Source organism: Maniola jurtina, chromosome 5 (assembly GCF_905333055.1).
Source record: "Maniola jurtina chromosome 5, ilManJurt1.1, whole genome shotgun sequence".
NCBI lineage: Eukaryota > Metazoa > Arthropoda > Insecta > Lepidoptera > Nymphalidae > Maniola > Maniola jurtina.
Genome location: NC_060033.1, coordinates 4,453,435 through 4,476,952, shown reverse-complemented (window position 1 = coordinate 4,476,952; position 23,518 = coordinate 4,453,435). Strand labels below are relative to the sequence as shown.

The following is a 23,518-nucleotide window of genomic DNA, read 5'->3' as shown; positions in this document are numbered from 1 at the left end:
ATTTTAGGTAAATCTTCACGCCAGAATATCATACATATGGAAAGACGGCAAAGCGGTAACCACTTCCAGAACTTTAGGTCTTTAGGTTTTTTTTTAATTGCGATATCAGGGATTGCGTGGATTCCCTAGGGACATCACGGAATCCCGAAGAACCCAAATACCTACCCCAATTGATTAACCACATTTTACTGCATAAATCAATTGAAATGGCAAAAACTCAGCTTAGTAAGTATAGTTATACGTTCGTAACTGAATCCATAACTGAGACGTTTAACTGAAAGGTTTCTGAAGTAAGGTAACTAACCACCACGCTGGCCAGGTGCAGATTGTCAAAATTCAAAATTCAAAATATTTTTATTCAATTAGACTTTTACAAGTTCTTTTGAATCGTCAAAAGCATCTACCACTGGTCAGACCTCACATACTATTGAAAATATTATGATAAGCTACTTACGAGAGTAAAACTTACAGATGTAATCACGGCCTTGTTACTGAATTAATCTCGAAATTAGAAGAGTATACCAAAGTGTTTATTTCTAATAAATAGCACTAGCAGGGTATTTGGATCCAAGCTCTAAGTAATACAAATGTAAATAATTAAAAATTCATAACACCCCCGACAAGTGAAGGTTACAGTAACTAGAAAAGAGCTGATAACTTTCAAACGGCTATACCTATTTTCTTGGATTATAGCTAAGAACACTCTCGATCAAGCCACCTTTCTAACAAAAAAAAACTAAATTGAAATCGATTCATAATTTTAGGAGCTACGATGCCACAGACAGATACACAGATACACACGTCAAACTTGTAACACCCCTCTTTTTGGGTCGGGGGTTAAAAAGAGAGAAAGAGAGAGAACTACGTATTTACATGGTAACGGAATAATAGGATGTTGTTTAAACCTTTGAATTGTTATCATTCAATTTCGATCAATGATTCACAATTCGGTTCACCGATAGATTGGGTAATAATCGGTTGGTCAACCGCAGCCAAATTACTGCGATTGGTGTTACATTGCTCAGTAATGTGTAAAATAGCGAGTCTGTAAGATTGACGAATTACTTGACTGTTGATCCAATTAACTTTACAGAAGGATAACTTCGACTCTTTAGGCGTGACTTGAGAGTAACTCAGATTTATTTCGGATCAAACGAAAGTAACGCGAACCATCTGTAATTTAAAAAGCCACCAAACAGAAAAGCTATTGGAAGCCGCCTTTTTATCAAGGTGTTTCAAAGTACAAATTAATTAGTCCATTAATCAAGCCTCACTTCTTTATTTATCATACCTGTCCACTATCAAAATATAGATCGATAACAATCACCCACTGCACAAGTTCAAGGTCAGCAGAACTATTTTTCCATGACACCAACTGTGCTTATCTAAATTTGACACTTAAGTTATGAACATAACATTTATTATGAACGTATGCTTGTAAAAACACCTTTTGGCAAGAACACGCCTATCCAATTACTACCTCCACAACATTTTACTCACGAAATTATTTTAATACCACCTACAGTATGTTCATAATCCTTATCCTGATATTTCGAACCATTGATCACATTATGTTACTAACGTACTGATTTACCACATAATAGCATATTAACTCAGCTGGAGTAGTTAATGATTATTGTCAGGTGTTTGTGGTGATTATTATGGCCGTGGCCCTATTATTGTATTACTATCTAATTTACACTGAATCAAATAGGATGAGATAATACTGGAATATAAAACGGGGTGGTTCTTTTTCTAAATCAGCATCGTTTTTGTTCGAAGGATACGTCTTTTTCGTCTTTTTTAGGGTTCGGTACCTTAAGAGAAAACCTCGGTTAATCCAAAGGAAAAAGGAACCCTCATAGGATTACTTTGTTGTCTGTCTGTCTGTCCGTCTGTCGTGTCTGTCAAAAAACCCAAAGGGTAGTTCTCATTGTCCTAGAATCATGAAATTTGGCTGGTAGGCATTTAGCACTAGAAAAGAAATAAATCCAAAAACCGTGAATTTGTGATTACCTAAGTAGCTACATCAAAAAAAATTTGTTCATGAACAAATATTAGTAATTTCAAAGTAAGATTGCTATGCCAAGCGGGGTATCATATGAAATGACTTTACCAGTACATTCTAAAACAGATTTTTATTTATTCTTACGCATACTTAATGATTTTTGAGTTATGGTCCTAAATGTCGATAAAAATTCCCCAGTACGGACCCTCGGTGCGCGACTCAAACTCGCATTGCCGGTTTTTTTTTTGCGAGTTAGGCTTGCGCTGAATGACAATCACGCTTAGTAAAAAGCAATTAATATGAGGTCTAGGTTGAGCGTGCTTGCCTAGAAGATGCGTATTTAGGCTTGATTTGAAACTTGAAAGTATTTAGGTTAATACGTGGCAGGAAACACGGTCGCCGGAAGAGCATTTCAGACCTTAACGGTTAGTATCGGAAAAGTTGAGCAAAAACGTTTCGTACGAGGAGATTATATGTCGACCACATCAGGGTACCAACGTCTTAGAGGGGAAAATGTTTTAAAAATCTTATCATAAAGCCAATTTAATGCCAAGTTTAACCAAGATTGGTTTAGGTAAAACAAAAACAAACAGAGCAAAGCCGAAATCGCAACGTAAGCTAATGCTACGAAAATTGACTTTCTTCGTAACCAAATTTCACTTTAATGAGCATAGCAATTTCATAATCCTAATGAACCAAAGTTGCGCTTGTTTCAGCGCTCAGACCCTTCGCTGAGAAACCGAGCGTTTAATTGGAGTTTCGAATTTAGCCTTTTATATGCTATGTTATGAAGAATTATGCAAAGAGTCGTTAAATGTGATGGATTTAATGATAATCTGTAGTTAATTAAAAAACTTCAGTAATTCCCATTGCTACTGAATATAAAGTATGTTACTGAGCTTCATAGCATCCAAACAAGTTTAATAAAACTAAACATGTAACTTGGTAATTGATATAGGTACTAAGTATATCGTATACATCCCACGAGCCTTCACCCATTAATAATGTGTATAATATTAGGACTTATTAAGCCATTCAAATACAAAATACTTAGTGGTTAATTTTGTATAAGAAATTATCGAATGAATTAAAATGCCTACGTACACATGATTAAAATCTCGGACAGTTACAAGGTATCCAAAAACGCGGCAACTCCCCAAAACGTCAAATGTCAAAACAGGTTTACCATAGAAGAAATAATCAAGTGTGATTTATGCGATCATAAAACTACACCTATACGATTAGAAGTTGACTGCCTTCATATTTGAAGTATTCTGCAAAGTATTTGGAATTATCTGAGCTTGGGCTTCTAAAAAATATTAAAACACGAGAGAGCACAAAAAAACAAAAAAAATACTAAAGGATAGCATAGATTGCTCAACTACTTATAAGCTAACTGGTACTATTATACACTAAACAAGTGTAAATTAAAAATTTATAACACCCCCGACAAGTGAAGGCGAAGGACAGTGACTAGAAAAGAGCTGATAACTTTTAAACGGCTGAACCGATTTTCTTGAATTGTAGCTAAAAACACTCTCGATCAAGCCACTTTTCAAACAAAAGAAACTAAATTTAAATCGGTTCATTAGTTTAGGAGCTACGATGCCATAGAAAGATACACAGATACACGCGTAAAACTTATGATACCCCTCTTTTTGGGTCGGGGCGAGGGTTCAAAATATAACGTTTCTAATCCAAACTGCCTTGACAAGAACTGCGATGTTGGTACGAAGACCTCGAAGGCCTCTTTACGATATATCAAGGGTCATAAAATAACATTTTATTATCTAGTAAGTAGAACATGTCTACATATGGATTTGATTTACAAGCTTTTGTAGTTAATAAAACTTCCTCTACTAACCCAATATAGGATAGGATCTCCTAAAATAGGTACTTCTTATCTATAAATTATTTATTATCTATTTCGATTCAATAATAGACTCGAAAAAAAGGTGGAAGTTCTCAATTCTTTAAAATGTACTTAATACTTTTTATCCCGGAAAACTAGGGTGTTCCCGCGTGATTTTCGAACACCTGAATTCAAGTGGACGAAGTCGCGGCATCAACTATAGTTTATAATACCAGGGATGTGGGCTGGAATGTCAACCTCCCATTGGAAAACGCAGCATTGGAAGACCTCCCACTAGTTTGACTGACGACAGCAAACGAGTCTCAGTAGAGCCATTTGATTCTGGCGGCGCGTCAAGACCATGTCCATGGTGATATATGGTGATAGCCTAGTAGTTAATACGTCGGCCTTCTTTTGGAGAGGATGGGGGTTCGATCCCAGGCACGCACCTTTAATTTTTCGGAGTTATGTGCGTTTTAAGCCATTAAATATCACCTTCTTTAACAGTAAAGAAATACATGCATGAATGAGAGTTCTCCATAATGTTCTCAAAGGTGTGTGTAGTCTGCCGACTCGCAATTGGCCAGCGTGGCAGACTATGGCCTAAACCCTTCTCATTCTGAGAGGAGACCCGTGTTGATCATGAAGACCGTGGCGTGTGAAAGTCCCTGCAAGAGACCTATACCCAGCAGTGGACGTCTATAGCTTGATAACGATGATGGTGATGAACGGTTTGTAGCTGTATTATTTGTCGAATCACACTAATATTATAAAGGCGAAAGTTTGTGTGTTTCTGTGTGTGTGTGTGTGTGTGTGTGTGTGTGTGTGTGTGTGTGTGTGTGTGTGTGTGTGTGTGTGGATGTTTGTTACTCCTTCACGCAAAAACTACTACACGAATTTGGCTGAAATTTGGAATGGTAATAGATAATATCCTGGATTAGCACATATGCTACTTTTTATCCCGGAAAATCAAAGAGTTCCCACAGGATTTCGAAAAAGTTAAATCCACGCGGGCGAAGTCGCGGGCATCGGCTAGTAAGAGAATACAATAATTTAACATGGTTTAACCCAACAAATGAAATAGCTACCAATAACGATTTCTCAAGAGAATTTTCCGCATTAACGAAACGATAGAGAACTGTGCAGGTGTGTCGAATTGCCCGGGGAAATCGTAACGTGTGGAAAGCTTCTATAATACATTTTGGTGAAAAGATTATGTTTGGCTTTTTTTTGTCACCTACATTATACTAGCTATACAATACCATCCGATCCAGGTACAAGTGTAAATTAAAAATTTGATAACACCCCAAGGACAAGGGAAGGTTACAGTAAATAGAAAAGAGCTGATAAATTTCAAACGGCTGAACCGATTTCCTTGGATTATAGCTAAGAACACTCTCGATCACGCTCTTTCAATCAAAAAAAAAAAATTAAATTAAAATCAGTTCATTAGTTTAGGAGCTACGATGCCACAGACAGATACACAGATACACACTTCAAACTTATAACACCCCTCTTTTTGGGTCGGGGGTTAAAAATTTTAGTTGCTGACATCTTACCCCTTACCCATCTTACTCCTTACCTACCCATTTTGTACACATATTACACTGATATTAAAAATTCCGGACAAAGTCGCGGGCATCGGCTAGTTATACAATATAGATAGTTGAATACAGGCCCAAAGTATTTACTTTGATCCTGGTTGGCTTAAAGCTTACCTTAGGTACGGCGTAGCCATCCATATATAATTTCAAACCAAAACATTGTTTTAGGATAACGCTGCTACTAAAGACATTAATAATTTTCTTTGCTTATCTTGGAACATACCCGCAAGACCCTGGGGTCAAAGTTTAATTAGTCAAGTTTGACGCGGGCAGACGGTGCTCTGTTCTTAGCGGTGGAAATAACTTTGTCAAAACATGCATTCAAACAATACAATACTAGATATCTAGTAAAATATAAAATGAGGAACGAGACAATCTTTTACTTTTGCTTATGAAATAGTTGACTCACATAATGCTTATTAATACTCTTCTTATAATCATAATAATATATTACTTTCTTACAGGCCTTACGACTGCATCGAAACAATCACTGAAATTAAATTACTTAAGGTAGGAAATATTCATTTATAAACTTTTTTTTATTTATTTATTTACTTTTTCACAGAAACAAAAGTTTTCGCACATACAATCATAACATAAACATATTATAAATGTGAAAATTCACTTTCTGTGAAAACCACCTGTAAAATACTAGAACTAGTAATTGTGATCATAATTCTTAGTTAAATTAATTGAACTAATATGAAAATTGAAAAATGACTCTTCGTGAAAAATCACCTGTGAAATCACTGTGAATAAAAATAATGCTTTCAAATTTAAATGATTTAAAAGTAGCATTAATGCCTAACGCTAGTACCACACGACAAGTGCATCTTTCAAATCTCTTGTGGGTCAAAGTTTAATTAGCTAAGTTTTAGATGTTCGCTTCGTGCAGTAAGCAAAGAGCTAATGTCCAAACAACGGAGAAAATTAAAACTATCCAATCACAAAATCTCTGTACCACCGACTCCACGGGCTCCTTAGAAACAAATCTCTACACAGATGCCCCGATGTTGATTTTCAGTGGCTGCCTTTTAGCGGGCATAACTCACGCCTCAGACACGAATTACATTTTTTGCTACGGTTTCTTTCTAGGTCGTAATCCATTAAAAGTCGCAAAGGCTATAGATATTTTTGTCTAGAATATTCAGTTACCTTAAAAGCATTATCTTCAATAACGCTCAAGGCTTTGTCCATTACAAATCCGCCAGCCATATTATAATTTGTTCGAAAAATGTGCCTTTGTTTTCTTCGTGTTTAATACATTTCAGGTACGGTCGGATGAGATGGATTTTAAAATAATCGCTTTCACTGTAAACGATTTTGCTTTTATATTTTTTATTCCAGTGAGATAACTCTACGACGAAATAAAAGTGGAAATAAGTCCAAGAGGCAGTCTTACGGGTCTGTGCCACCTTATAAGATAGAGAGAGAGAGAGAGAGAGAGAGAGATTAAAATATAAGAGTTTACGCAATAAAAAGAAAGGCATTTGTTAAATTTCAGGCCCCAGAGCTGTGCGTGCTGAATTCCATTTCATTACTTCGTACCATAAACCTCTTTGTACCTGTAAGGTACAATTATTAAGTATTCTGTGGCAAAACTCTAAAAAGCAAAATTCTTAATCTTGAAAAGAATTCAACTAAAAAGACTGTAGAATAAAACAGGGTCAAAAATAATAACATATGAACCGCATGCACGGCAAGGCAGGCAGAAAGTTATCTGGTTTAACATGGCATAGTTTATGGATTTCTAGTTCCTAAAAGAGTAAAAGACAAGCTAGTTCCAGAATAAGTCCGCTTTTTTATAGACAACGTAAACTTATACACTTTTCTGAAATACTTTTCTTCAAGTTTTTCACATTTCAGTTGTTGCGTATACACTTAGAGTGTGGTACTAACACATAAAACGGCATTTTATGACTCCTCAAGTATCATAAAAAGCAGGTTTGCTTGCCGAGATCTGTACCAGTTCGGATTATAAACTTCATGTTTTATATCCACATGAAAATATCATATATCTGTATGTTTATTTAGCCTAACTTTGTTATGTAAATGGAGGAAGTAAAATGGTATAAAGTAAGTGAGCAACGGAAAGATGCACATAACGATATATAATACGTTTGATTTGCAGTCCGTGCCTACATACAAATCTATCTAGTTATAATTTAATATTTATGGTCATAATATGCCACCTTCGACGAAGAATTTATACAGTACACATTTATAATCACATCCGTCTGTCACGTTTTCACGGTACAAGCAGACTGAATTAGACTGAAGGAACGGAGGGAACTATCAATTTGATACTAAATCGACGATATTATTTGTCAGATATTAGATTATGAGTGACGTGAAATCAAAGAAAAATACTTAGGCCATTCATACTTACACACGTCAAACTAATAACACCCCGCTTTTTTGGTCGGGGGTTAAAAAAACCTTAATTTGCATTGATGTAGGCGTGTTACGTATATATTTTTTAAAATAGTGCGTAACTGCCTATGCCTACATATGCCTATATACATGGTCGAATTTATTGGAACCACAGAATTGATACGTCGTATATCGTACTAATACTAAAATTTTAAAGTCTCAGTCTGTTCGTATGTTTGTTATCTTTTCTCACCTACTGCTGAACTCGACAAAATTTGACACAGACATAGCTTGCAGCATCCTGTAGAGAAGACAAACATAAGATACTTTTTATCCCGCAATATCAAAGAGGGATTTTCGAAAACCTGAACCAAAGTGAATGAAGTCGCGGGCAACAGTTAGTAAGTATATTATAATCCTAATTAATATATTAATATTGTTCGCAAAACGACCGCAGTTCGTAGAGTTATTCTTGAGTTGCTTAAATGCGAAATTCAAAACTCTAATTAATCGCTGGAGCTTTGCAAAGGGTTATTGTTAGTGTACAACTTTGCTTTATTAAAATTATTCGAGCTCATTTTTAATTTTACTAATACAAACATACAAGCCCATTTCTTTATTAAATAGTGCATGAATTTTTGATGTGTCTTACAGAAGTATGGGACTAGTGGTTTCTACTGCAAGCTTCTAGCTTGTTTGAATTTTTATTTATGGTGCAACATTAGGTGACGTTGATTGTAAACAATAATCACGCCAATAATTTATATTTCGATGGGTATCGTCCAAATATATATTACTTTATGTATATAAGTTTTATTTATACTTACAATTTTTTTCATTAAAATTATAGATTTTTGTTATTATAGTAGGTATCTACGTAGGCGTATTATTCCTCTTGACCCTTTTATGCCATCTTTCATATCAATGAATTGAATCGAGAATCCAAATCTTATTTCGTGTGACAAAAGACCAATTGATCATATTAACCACTCGATATCGAAGGTCTTTCTGTAGACTCTCCACGTGTACTTATTTCATTTTTTTCAAAAAAAGAAAGCCAATTCACTAGAAAGGTAGACTCAATTTTATCAATGACTACCTTTTGTCCAAAACTTCGTCCGCGGTACATAATTGTATGTATAATTGAAAGTATTTTTCAAATCGGTTCAGTAGTTTCAGAGTTTATCGATTTTTTTTATCCCAATACAAGTTAGCCCTTGACTATGATCTCACCTGATGGTAAGTGATGATACAGTCCAAGATGGAAGTGAGCTACTCGTAACTTGGCGGGATATGGTAGTTTCATTAAGCCCATATCCTTGATCGGTTTCTGTACGGCATCTTGGTGAAAAACATTACTTCAGTCAATAAGGCTCGAAGCCCATTGCTGAAAAGTAGCTAAGTGACGCAACGAGTTTTTTATTAAAATATGCAGTGCTAACAAAAGCGATGGAATTTATGAAGAACAAATAGTTCTTCTTGTAGCGCCATCTCCTACCGGAAGTTGGAAAGTGTATCCGATCTTTATTCCGGGCAACATCGACAGCGTGAAAGATGCAGATTTGCAGATTCTCTATCTGCACATTTCACGCTTTCACACACACGATACACTTTCCATACCATTGGCATAAATTCTTGAGCCACGATGTTCTTCTTCGGCCAGGTGGTCCTTTCGTGGCTATTTTCCCCTGCATTATAAGCTGAACGAGGTTGCATTTGCCGTTTCCCTTAAAATGTCCAAAGTACTACTACTGTCGCACACGAGAAGTCACGGCAGTATCTTCAACCTCTCGCCATAGATCCTTAATCGCGCTAATGAAGTTTCCTCTACTGAGCACTACTACTTGAGCTTCAGAATACAACGGTTGGACCAGCTGGGTCCCCGGTCGTAACCGTCTGGAAGACGATCTTCCTATTATTGCAATTGAACACATATCACCTGCTCTCGTACTAACTTACTTATATCATTTTGAAAAACGCATCGCTGTTCTCTATGACAGTGTACCTTAAGCCTAATACTAAAGTTTTCAAATATACAAGTAAATCACCATTAATCAACTCTAAATCCTTTCAATTAGAGCCTTACAACTTCATAGGTCAAAGGGGTGAACCGATAAACCAATGAAATGTGTGCCTTTGTAATCTGTCGACTGTAAACCAATCTACGAATTTAATCAGTCAGATAATATTATGGCCTAGGACCATTTCGGCATCAATGCTTAGAACTCACCAAAATCATATAGTGATTGAGGACATGAGAGAGTGCTCTAACCAAATTTTTTTTAATCAATAGTGACATGGTAGGTGTATTAAACTTGCAAAAACAATGTGATCTTAGGAAAAAACAGTTAAGTATATGAAAATCACTTTTAGTAATATTATAAGACTATGCTTTTACCTAAGATAATGTTATTTTTTGTGCTTAGTACCAAGAACATGTTAAGTAAAGAACAAGGTCAAGCTAGTAGGCTTAGATATATTTCAGTGCCGTGTTGCCAAGACACCGACTCTGAAAATACTCGGAAAATTTTCTTGTCTCGAAGTCCTGTTTTCGACAGTCTCTCAATGCCCGCAAAAATAAATACGGAGAACTCGATTCGAAAATACCTACTTATTTACAGTCACATATTTGGTAGTCGTTTACAAAATCTAAAATCTGGTTCTAAGTCTGGTTGTTATTTTTTTTAATAGATTTTTCTAGACCAAAACATTGAAGTCATATCGTCGTTGATAAACCCATACCGCGTTATTAACATCCATACTTCCTCATGGAAGTATCTATAAAGAACTAGGAACTACCTCTGTACCAAATTTTATCAAAATTGGTTAGGCGTATGAGTCGTGTCAAAAAGCTGACAGACAGACACATTTTCGCATTTATAAAATAAACTAGCTTATGATCGCAATTTTATCCGCGTAGACTGTACTCAAACCTTTTTTGCCCCCTGAGGTGTTGAACTTTCAAAAATCCTTTTTTTGCGGATGTCTGAGTAAGCTAAGTATTATGATACTTAGCTAGGTACCAAATGTATGCATACCAAATTTTGGCCCGATCCGTCTAGGAGTTTAAGATGTGTGTTGATAGATCATTCAGTCAGTTAGTCAGCTTTTCTTTTTATATATTTTGAAGATATTATACAACATTGAACTAGGATGTTTTTATCCGATTTTGTCAAACGAAGGCAATCATAGATACAGATCTAAATACTGGCCTAATGCGGATCTTCGGGGCACCTACAGCTTTGCTGTGAAAATAAAATAGATTTAAATCCGCTAAAGCGCTCCATCTTCTTAAGAGCTGGCACTTCCTTTGACAGATTGAGATGCTGTCTAACCTACTTATTTAACCAAGTTTAAAATTGAATTTTATGCCTCGTACAAAAAGAGGAAAATGAGAATTTGATTTGGTATTTTTTAGAAGTGACAAGTTTTACTATATTAAACGAGACAAAGGCTTATTTCTTAAAATTTATTTAACTTAATACCGGTATCCTAAATTAACGCGAAGCGATGTAGGAATTACTTAGTGGAAGAGTTCTCCATTTCGCTTGGAACGTGCAAATGACTTAATTAAAAGAAAATAGGTAAAATTAAATCGTTTCACTTCCACGAGTTAGGAATAATGTAAAAAGAAATTTGTGAAGGGTTTTCCAGAACTTTAGAGTCCATATCGCCAGAGAAAAACAGGAACCCTTATAAGTTCCGTAAACCCTGTCGTGTCTGTCAAGACCTGCAAGTGACTCCAAACCCATACCTAGGGAATACTTACTTCCTGTTGACCTGCAATCTTCAGGTAGCAATGTCTGATAGCACAAGTAGAAGGGAAAACCGTGTAGTTGAGTTTAGGAACATTACAAAAAAAGTGTTATTTCTTGTAGATGGTCCCGAACTTTTGTACCACCTATTGTAAAAAGTGTAGGTATTTGCAAAAAATAAGTTTATTTATATTTAATTACTTTGCAGCGCCCTGACGGGGCTTCATGTTGTAATATTATAATTTTTTTTATTATGATGTAAGACATGAATGCAAATAAATAAAGAATAAAGAATAAATTATGATTATGAACTCTTCGTTTGTGAGTCCAACTCTCACTTGGCCGGGTTTCTATTTATTTCATAATAATATGTCAGCGCTGAAAAAACAAGTTGTTTACGAATACGCGCACAAATTTTTAAGGGATAACGTTATATTTTTATACAGTTACCTACTTACAATTTGCTGCCCAAAAATCATCTTGCAATCATCGATGCTTGCAATGCAATCACGTCACAGATTTCTGCGAAACTGCTCAATTTTTTCTCACTCCGATACAAAACAGTCTTTGACTACAATCTGCACCTGGTGTTAAGTGATTATACAGACTAAGATCGAAGCGGGCTAACCTGGAAATGGATATGGCTCACTAATAAGACCACAGCGCTTACAGTGGTAAGCGCAGTAGGTATGAAATTGCCTCCAAACTACGGAAATATAATCTATACATATAATAAAATTGTAGAAAAGTAGTGTCTGTACAATGGAAATATATAAAAAAAGTAGCAGGGGTTGTTATTATATCGATGCCGATCCCGAAATTGTAATTAATTTTTTTTTGTCTGTTTTTCTGTGTGTTTGTGCACGCTAATATCAGAAACGGCTTATTCGAGTTAGATACGGTTCTCACTAATATATTGTAGTAAGCTTCACTTAATATTTAGTGATTATTTCATGTCAATCGGTTCATAAATAAAAAAGTTATGTCAATTAAAGAATCACGGCGAACATTTTTAACGTACATGCTGCCCGAAAAGTCACTATTCCACGCGAACGAAGTCGCGGGCACAGCTAGTATAATATATAAATATCGCTCACCCTTCTTTTAAATGTCACTGTTCACACTTAGATGTAATATTATTACATATTTATATATTATATTATATACCGTAGTTTGAAATCAATTTCAGGGAGGTCGTCAATTATTGTTATTGACGATGCGATACGACCTGTCAGCTGTAGAGATTTATTTAATTCAGTAGATGCACTATACACGTACCGGTAACAGTACCTATCTCCATTTTTACCCCTTCATGTACCGGTGAATGGCACTCACCATAATATTACTTATCATAAACGCGAGCCGTTAAACAAAGGAACTCATCAATCTCCGTCAGGAATAACGTAGGTTCTAAGGGTTATATTACGTCATTTTATCTTTAACTTTTTGTTGAATTTTTATAACATTACTAGGAGAGAATTTATTGCTATGGTGAGTTGTTACCCATTACCATTGCATTAACTAAGTACTATTCTGTGTCTTTCAAACGAACCCACTGTAGATACGTCAATTTTAGACAAATCCATCATGTAAGGACCACGATACCACGGTCCACTTAGGTTCCTTTGCATGTCAGACATACCAAGACTACGGCTAAACTTAGATCGTCATTAAAATTGAAATGGGTTACACAAGTTAAGGTCTGCAAACTATTTATTAAGCATTCTTTTTTCTTCTTCAAATAAAGTTAGAATTCATATTAAGTGATATTATTATGATATAACATTTTATAGTAAAATATTATAGTAAAGTGTAAATAGTGATGTCTGTAACGCCTTTATTGGCGTAGGATTTAGGTTTTTTTTAAAATCCCGTGGAAACTCTTTGTTTTTCTGGAATATTTAATTTCGTAGCTTATTTTCGTCTCCGGAATGCAAGCTATCCCTGTAGCTGTCATCAAATCGGTTGAAAGAACAGACCGTGAAAAAGTAGCAGACAGACAGACTAACAGACACAGATAGACATATTTTCGCATTTATACTATCAGTAGGTATGGATACAGGATAGGTGAGTAGGTAAGACCTGGGCGCGCTTGAAACCCACGTAACTCCATTACATCAAATTACACATCCAACAATTGACAATCAAAAAGACTTTGAATAAATTATATTTGACTTTGGCTTTAATGTAACTATGACGGTGGCGTTATATTGAATTTCCCACTAACTCAGAGCTGCAACGATGATATCCATATCCGGGTATATCTGCATTCGGATATGTGGAATATCCGTCCACCGCTTATCTTGTTTCGACGTGGGTGATTTATGTTTCAGTTTATACCCAATATTACCTATAAGCATAATATTGCTGTAACTCTAGTAGACATCAATATCTTGGGCCACAGAATAGATAGACCTCGAAGATGCTCACTCTTGTTTTAAAGTATTATATTTGTTTATTTATGTTATACGATATAATTAATGTGTATTTATAAATCCCCGACCCAAAAAGAGGGGTTTTATAATTTTGACGTGTGTATCTGTGTATCTGTCTGTGGCGTCGTAGCTCCTAAACTAATCAACCGATTTTGATTTAGTTTTTTTTTTGTTTGAAAGGTGGCTTGATCGAGAGTGTTTTTAGCTATAATCCAAGACAATCGGTTCAGCCACTTGAATGTTATCAGCTCTTTTCTAGTTACTGTAACCTTCACTTGTTAGGGGTGTTATAAATTTTTAATTTACACTTGTTATACTATTAAAATATCACTTGCATTAACGGTGAAGGAAAATATCATGCATTACCGAATGAACAAATAAATATTACTTTTTATTATGTAAGTATGGATGGATTACGTGGCCAGTTCAGTGTATTTCAGATATCGCTAATTAGTACAGGCTACACCACTAAGCGGCTTAGCGTTTTGTTACCCTTGCATGTAAAAGCTAATTAGCTCCGTTCCGTAATTCCCTTATTTCCAGGTCGCGTGCATTATCTCTAACCAATAAAAATATAATGGTTGATACTCATGATGACATCTGCATATCATGAGATGCCCCTCGAGACATGCAAGTTACGTAAGTAAGTGGCAGCCAGAAGGAGTTTTGAAGGAAATGAAGATAGATTTTGACTAAATTTATTCTCAAATTCTTACATTTTAACCTAACCTAACATTTGCATCAATATTAGATACAGAATTTTACATTATGACGACCTAAAGACCGATTTACACCAAGCACGTACACAGGACACGTGCGTAGTGACGCGCACGTCACTACGCACGTGCCTAGCACACCGGGTTACGCATATACGCCCACGCTTTACGCAAGCGGTGTGCCATGATTCATACTGTTCCCATACATTACAATGCAATGGTACGCTACGCTTACGCAGCCTGTGTGAACGAGCTATAAAGCCTAAAAACCGGCCATACCCGTATGCCATTAGTTAACCCGCTTTCATCTTAGTCTGCAATCTGCATCATCAGCAAACGTACAAATCGCTTAAGCGGATGGGAACTCTTTGATTTTCCGGGATAAAAAATAGCCTATGTCCATCCCCGGGATATAAGTTACACTGTAGGGCCGTGAAAAGGTAACAGACATATAGACAGACACATTTTCGCATTTATAATATTAAAGGAAGTATGGATATGGATTAATCAATTTTTTCCTACCTACACTCATAAACATATTCTTAGATTTTGTACATCAGTGTTCGCTACCTAGATTGCAGTAGTGCATTTTTTCCAAACTAAAAAGGGTAAACTGGTTGATAGGTGAAAATTTGTTCCCGCTATGAAATAGCCAATACTATTAAATACTGTGCCAAAATATATTTATGTGATACAGTTATTGGGGTATTCAATTAGAACCATAGATTTTGTATAGGTACGCTCACAAAAAAATAATCTACGCAGATAGGTACATTGTTCGAATGATTAGAATCAATTAATTTTTTTGAACTACGATAGATCTGTGTATGATTGATTCGGAATGCCCTTTTCAACTGAGCCAGCAAGAAACTCGGCGGTTGCCCTTTCGAAAAATTTGATAGACGTTTGAAAAATTTATTTTTAACCCCCGACCCAAAAAGAGGGGTGTTATAAGTTTGACGTGTGTATCTGTGTATCTGTCTGTGGCATCGTAGCTCCTAAACTAATGAACCGATTTTAATTTTGTTTTTTTTTTTTTTGTTTGAAAGGAAGCTGGATCGAGAGTGTTCTTAGCTATAATCCAAGAAAATTGGTTCAGCCGTTTGAAAGTTATCAGCTCATTTCTAGTTACTGTAACCTTCACTTGTCGGGGATGTTATAAATTTTAATTTACACTTGTACAAGAGTACTTGCCCCGTCTGGTGCACAGTCTAACGCCAATCCTCTTTTATTCGGATCAGAAAAAACGCAAAAACGTAGAGCAATGGCTAAGTCTACTAGTCTATAAATCCCCTAGCCTCTATAAAGGGCGTCACAGGGTCCTCCCACAGCTTAATTATTCACAAAGGCCAGATTGTAGCGATTTGGTTTCACATATAAAAGAACAATAGCGGTCGCGCGTAATGGCCTATGTTGGGAATTATTCAGGAACTCAACCAAAGTAAAATTTAGGGATGATGGTGGATCCTGCAATATTTTCTTTTGTTAACTTTTGAAAGGAAGTTGCGGCATAGACGCAGCCAGGTTTCTTTGTTGATTGATCTTGTAATCCAAGTCATAAGCTGCAGTTAGTAGATCCTTATAAATAGGTAGACATAGAAATCTGTTCCAACAAGTGTAAATTTAAAATTCATAACACCCCCGACCAGTGAATGTTACAGTAACTAGAAAAGAGCTGATAACTTTCAAACGGCTGAACCGATTTTCTTGGATTAAGCTAAGAACACTCTCGATCAAGCCACCTTTCAAACAAAAAAAACTAAATTAAAATCGGTTCATTAGTTTAGGAGCTACATTGCTACAAACAGATACACAGATACACACGTCAAACTTATAACACCCCTCTTTGTGGGTCGGGGGTTAAAAACAAGAAAAAGAAAATGTTTATTTCAAAATTGTGCCACACATCATATTATTACGTAGCATAATATGTTATAACCAAACATTGTAGTAACCAAATATCCGATACATGCCGGGAAAACCAACATACCAGTTGGTTATCCCGGCGCGTCCTCAACTTGAGCATTACAGCTAAAATGGCTCAAGCAATAACAGTAAAACTCCTAAATTTTTACTGGCTACTTCAGCTACCAAGAAGACATCATAATAATATACAGTATAAAAACCCCGATTAGTTGCATATTTGGACACCATTGCGCATTGTTGGATTATTATTTAGATATTTACTCCAACACTGAAGGATCCTCAGGCAAATTAATTCAAGACGTAGAGTTATAGTCGGTATCTGCAGCGCAAGCAGCCTTATCAACAATGGTATTAAAAAAATTACAAATTTTCTTGCTTGTTACCATGTGCTGATCTTAAGATAAGAACATTTTTCCAAAAAAAAAAAACCAGCTGCTCGTACAATTATCGCAAAAAGAAACCGGAAAATGAAGAAATCGGAGCGGACGTAATTTATGGAGGCGAAGGGTTGGAACATACATCTTTATTACACGTTGCCAGGTTAAGAGTTAAGCGGGTACTCATGAGGGACAAGAATTTATTCTCATAAAAATATAATGGCATTAGGGTACACTGTAAATAGATGAACCTACCCACTATTTTTAATCGTCTTCAATGTATGTTTCGAAAATTATCTTCATACCTAGGTACGAGTATTTATGAGATGGGAAATAATAATAAAGAAAAGAGTAATCTATTTATCGGTAAATCAGGATGTAAATTAGGATTTATGCACAGTCCTAAATTTTACAGTTAATTTTGCTTTTATTTAAAGGTGATTGCAAATAATATAATAAACTGTTCACAATAATTACACCTATTCGACCTATGAAACACAGAGTAGGCACATTAGCCAGGCCCAGTTTGTATTTACGACACCGCACCGCGCTATTGCTTGCCAGACCACGTACTTGCTTTACAATGCACATAAACAACGCTGCATAGAATATAGGTTGTTATTTGATTTAGAATTCGATTAAGTTACTAAATAGTTAATATTCCCTTAAAAGTTAACTTCGGTTGTACTACAGCAACCAAAAATCTCTTAATTATTCGTGTTAAAAAAACTGCCAGTTATAATGGCTGTTGTTTTCATGTATCACATTAAAAAGTTCCTTTGCTAAAAAGCTAAAAAGTAGTTTTGAGTTTTTTCTATAAAAGCAAGGACCAAGGTTTTTAATTAGTCTTTAGTTTTATTTCTAAATCCCTGTCTATTTTGCCGAAAACTCAAACTAATTATTTAGTTGTAGTTGAAAAGTGACGGATTTTCATCCAAATCATCCTCCATTCTTGTCCATTAGGGTTGGAATTACCAAAAATCCTTAGTTAGTACCTACGTCATAAAAATAACCTAATGTTAAAATTCAAAGTTTCTAGCTCCAGTGATCTAGGCTGTGCGTTGACAGATCTGTCAGTCACTCAGGACCAGTCTTTTTATATGTATAGATAGGAAGCTCACCAAAACAGTACAATACACTGAGCCTAGCGAACTCAAGAAGAGCCCAACAAAAGTCCCTATTACTTTTCTAATCTATTAACTTGCTCCGACCCACGTCACTTGCACGACTCTGGTAGTAAAAGGTACTTATTGCCAAAATTATGGGACCGAATATTTACCAAGCTATTATAGGAAAATTGTATGGACCATGACCATCACGAATATTGTTTAGTTCAGTAAACATCTCATGGCGCCAATGTTTGCTAGTGCGTAAATAACACTTAAATTATACACTAAAATATGACTTAAATAAAACATGCGAAAGGGTTATAGAAATCAAGCTCTACTAATTAGATTTTTGGAATATAAAATTTTGCATGGCTGAACAAAGGCGCGATGAATTCATTTACGTAACATGACAAAATAATATAATTGTTTTATATGAATTATAATACATACTAGACCGCAATGCACGTGCCTCGTCCGTGTACATAACTTTTAACGGTTCTCTGATAGAGCAGTAGCTCAGAAGCAACCATGAGCAATAGACAGTTTAAACAGCTGTAGAAACTAAGGATGGGAGAAAATCCAACGCATATTTAAAAATCTCGAGAACAAAGCTAAGACATGCTTAAATGTAAAAATCGTTCAAGTGCGATTTAGACTCACACACAAAGAGTTCCGTACCATCGTACTACATAATATAATAACATGTATTTTTTTTTTAAATACATTAGTAATTGTTAATTAATTAATGTACTTTTAAAATTCGTCCTCTTGGTGTTTATTATTTGTTGTTATAGCGGCAATAGAAACATACACTCTGTGAAAATTTTAACTCTCTAACTCTTTATAATTCATGAGACAAAGTTCGCTGACAGACAGACGGACGGACGGACGGACAGTTCTAGCAATAAAAAAATGTTCCTAATCTAGCCTACGCCTTATTTATAGACAAACAGATCGTTTAGCACTGTAACCGGCGGCGAGGGCAGCGGCCATTAGCGCGGCAAACACTATTGTCAGGCCGACAGACGATACTTTAAGGGTTAACTTTCCATTGTTTGGATTAGATAAATGTTAAGTGAGCATTGCTACAGAAATTAGTAACATTTATTTGAATAACTCATTCGTTCTGGCGTGAAATTTCTGAAAATACTTTCATAGACCTTTCGTTTTATTTACTCAAAAAATATATACTCTCGACGCTCCGTATATTTTAGACTAACTACAGCTTCATAATACTAAATGTTAATTTTGCAAACAAAAGCTACTTATGTTTTGAACTAACTACGAATACCCACATGTACGTAAACATTGTACTTACATAACTTGAGTTTGATTGGTCTACCTTCATTTATAACTTATCTATACTAATAAATAAAATTGGAGTGTCTGTCTGTAATTTCGAAATAACTACCGCATATTAAGGTCATATGGTTATTTGAACGATACTATAACTGAATCACACGATTTTAAAATTTTTGTCTGTCTGTCTGTCTGTTTGAAAAAGCTAATCTTGGGAACGGCTGAACCGATTTTGACGGGATTTTCACAGACAAGTAGAGAATTGACCAGGGAGTAACATAGGCTACTTTTTTAACCGACTTTCAAAAAGGGAGTTGTGTTTTTCTACCTATGTACACTGAAAACTCCGAGATTTCTGAACCGATTTGCGTCATTTCTTTTTTAATCGATAGAGGAACTTTGTGACATTGTTTCATAAAAAATTTGGAGTCCAACTCCTCAATCCTGATGCTGCAGGGGATCTGACCAATCCACGCGGGCGAAGCTGCGGGCATCAGCTAGTTGGATCGCCATGTTCAATTCACCAATTTTTATTAAACGACAGAGCCGACCATTTCTATATACATACTCGTAATTATTATATTCGACTTTATTTCTCCTGCGCATAACGGCTGGGGCTCACTTTGTACGATTTCTTGCCCGTCTGTGTCGCTTTAAAAGCTCACTTGGGTCAGCTATTAACTTTTAGTCAGGTTGGTGCATGTCAAATATTAGGTTATGCTTGGGTATAACCTAATATTGCATGCATCATGTCATGCATCTACTTACATATTATCTGATTCAACCATCCGTCTGTGCCGAACCAATTATGAGTATAACAAGTAACGACCCTGACAAAAACGAAAACGCAAAAGTGATACGTCCATTGATGTTTCCTTGAAATTCTTTAGCACTGTAGGTAGATATATTTAATAGTTATAATTAATTTAGCGAATACGAGTTTTAATATAATTATCTCAAAATTTGGCTAATTTAATAAGCTTGATTACTCTAATTTCACAGTTAATAGATGCTAGTTCGTATCCATTTAGTTTTGGGGTTAATTTGATTAGATAAAATAATTTTCCAATTATCCTAGTGCTTTGAATTTATAATAATGCTAGTTTTGACGTTTATTCGAAACTGAAAATATTCCTTACTGCGGCATTACTAGTTCCTAACTATCTAATGATTATGATACAGAGCTTAACCAATTTAGAAAATAACACGATTCAAGAGGATTCAAGTAAAATATTTTTTTAAATGAGTCACAATCAAAATTATCTTAGGTAAGTAGTGTTTTTAACCCCCGACCCAAAAAGAGGGGTGTTATAAGTTTGACGTGTGTATCTGTGTATCTGTGTGTCTGTGTATCTGTGTATCTGTCTGTGGCATCGTAGCGCCTAAACGAATGAACCGATTTTAAAATAGTTTTTTTTGTTTGAAAGGTGGCTTGATCGAGAGTGTTCTTAGCTATAATCCAAAAAATTGGTTCAGCCGTTTAAAAGTTATCAGCTCTTTTCTAGTTTTCTTGTATAAAAGAAGGTTAGATAACCGTTAGTCATAATATTTAAATGTCAGTTGACAAATATCAAGCTGTCAAGATGGACGTTGCCTAGATACATAATTATTTATTTGAAAATGATGTTTTGGAAAACTCGGATACTCGGATACTTTGGATCGTAGTCTGGCTTTTACCCAGACAGTCTAAAAAAAGGATGTGTGCGACCAGTTTTTAAAAAAGGGAAACGCAATGACTTTTCTAACTATCGACCGATCACGCTTTTGTCGTCGGTAGATAAAATTGTGGAAAAATTTATCTGCGAACAAATTCACGCGTTTTATAAGAATAATGAAGTCATTTACCACAATCAATATGGGTTTCAGCAGGGAAAGGGAACAATAGATCTTCTTTCAAAATTCAGTGACCAAGTAAATGAATACCTTAACCAAAAAAAGCACGTCCTTGCACTGTTTATTGATTTTTCACGCGCTTTCGACACTCTGAACCATAATCTTCTGCAAAGTAAATTAGAAACATGCGGCGTTCGAGGTCCATTGCTCGCTTGGTGCGCAGACTATCTCCGTAATCGTACATTCAATGTACGGATTGGTAACGCCTACAGCGACACCCGTGTGGCTAGTGAAGGCACGGCACAGGGCTCCGTCCTTGGCCCGTTGCACTTTTTGTCGTATGTAAATGACATGAGAAACTGTATCCAGCATTGTTCATGCTACCAATTCGCGGATGATACTTGCATCCTTTTCGCTGACCGGGATCCTGATAAGATCTGTGATGCATTGCAGTCGGACTTCAACACCCTGACCATGTGGTGTCACGATGCGGGTTTAGTTCTTAATGTCAAAAAAACCAAATTGATTCACATCAGATCAGCCTATCTAAAATATCTCCCCTTTAAAAAAATTATAGCTCATGATCATGTCTGTCTACACAGTGATAATCTGAACTGTTGTAATTGCCCTTCGATTGAGCTAGTCGACCGATATACCTATCTCGGTCTCACCATTGACTGTAAATTCAACTGGGGTCTGCACATAGATTATGTATGTAACAAACTAAGGCAATTTCTCGCTAATATAATTATCTTGAATCGACGGATTCCAATTAAAACCAAATTAATGCTATATAACTCATTTGCTCTAACTTACGTACAATATGGTCTCAGTAGCTACGGTCGAACTTATAAAACTTACCTCAATAATATATATAAGTTACAGTTAAGAATTTTAAAAACTATTGTCTCCAGTTCCATCAAATCGAAATACGACGGCAATGAACTAGGGCTATTTAAACACTGTAAAACATTACCCGTTCAGGAACAGTTTAAATGCTCATTGCTAAAGGAGGAGTTCTTCAACGAGAAGATACTCCGAAAAATAGAACATCCTGTACAGACGCGAGTGATGACGGCTAACCGCCTGCACACTACGCGCGCTAACAATACTTACGGCGAGCGAACCACCGCGTACTTGGTTCCGCGATTCATAAATGAACTACCTCCAACGCTGATTAAAAAAATAGATATTAAAAACATTAAGTATAAATTAAAAGAATATTTTTTAGCAAAGTTAGATGGCTGAGTCTTTTATGTCTATGTAGATTATTTATAATTATTTATATTAGTGCTAATCCTATTGACCCTTATGTACCTTCGTTGCAGCTAGGCACCGAGGACAAACCTCTGTGGTTTTTTCGGTGTTTTTAGTTAAGCTTTTATTTGTATATATTTTGTAAAAAATAAATAAATAAATAAAAAAAAAAATAGTCCAAGTCGGGGGTGTTATAAATTTTTAATTTACACTTGTTACATTTAAAAATCAATTTCAAACGAACAATCTCGTCATTAGCGATAGTATTTTTTAACCTCTGACCCAAAAAGAGGAGTGTTATAAGTATGACGTGTGTATCTGTCTGTGGCATCATAGCTCCTAAGCTAATGAACCGATTTTAACTTAGTTTTTTTTGTTTGAAAGGTGGCTTGATCGAGAGTGTTCTTAGCTATAATCCAAAAAAATCGGTTCTGCCCTTTGAAAGTTATCAGTTCTAGTTATTACTGTAACCTTCACTTGTCGGGGGTGTTACAAATATTTAATTTACACTTGTAATAGTCCTTATTTGCTAAAATAACAGTTTTAGCAAAAGTTCCAACTATCATAATATTATTATCTCGAATGTGTAAATTCAACCAGTAACCAGGGTGAAAAATTCGGGTTTCGAACATGAGAAACTATCAGATGAGAACAATGCTACATCTCTACGTGTGTAGAGCTGTGATCGTATTTCAGTACAACAGTTGCCATTTTTCATTGCTGTTCTCTTTAGTTACGGTGTCTAGACAAGCTTTTAATGTGGGGAAACGTTTTGTCACATTAATTTAACGCTAAATGATCTGCCTGTAGAGACAGCGCACACTGAGTAGGTACCTACCTACATTTTGATCAAAATCTACGATTATTTAAAAGCTCGTACCTATCTTTACTGTCTTCTTTTCAGACAAATAAATTGGATAGTGCTGAAATGAAGCGATTTATTAAAACTTTTATTTAACTGTGGATACTTCTGA

The 23,518-nt window shown here is 35.6% G+C and overlaps 1 long non-coding RNA gene across 1 annotated transcript; it reads right to left on the bottom strand.

Moving 5' to 3' along the window:
- Positions 1 to 490: 490 nt before the first annotated feature.
- Positions 491 to 22,660, bottom strand: LOC123865317. The gene is made up of 3 exons (XR_006795959.1): positions 22,595 to 22,660; positions 8,036 to 8,040; positions 491 to 501 (listed from the first exon to the last, which is right to left on the bottom strand). It is a non-coding gene; the product is annotated as an uncharacterized LOC123865317 (long non-coding RNA).
- Between the last annotated feature and the right edge of the window lie 858 nt (positions 22,661 to 23,518).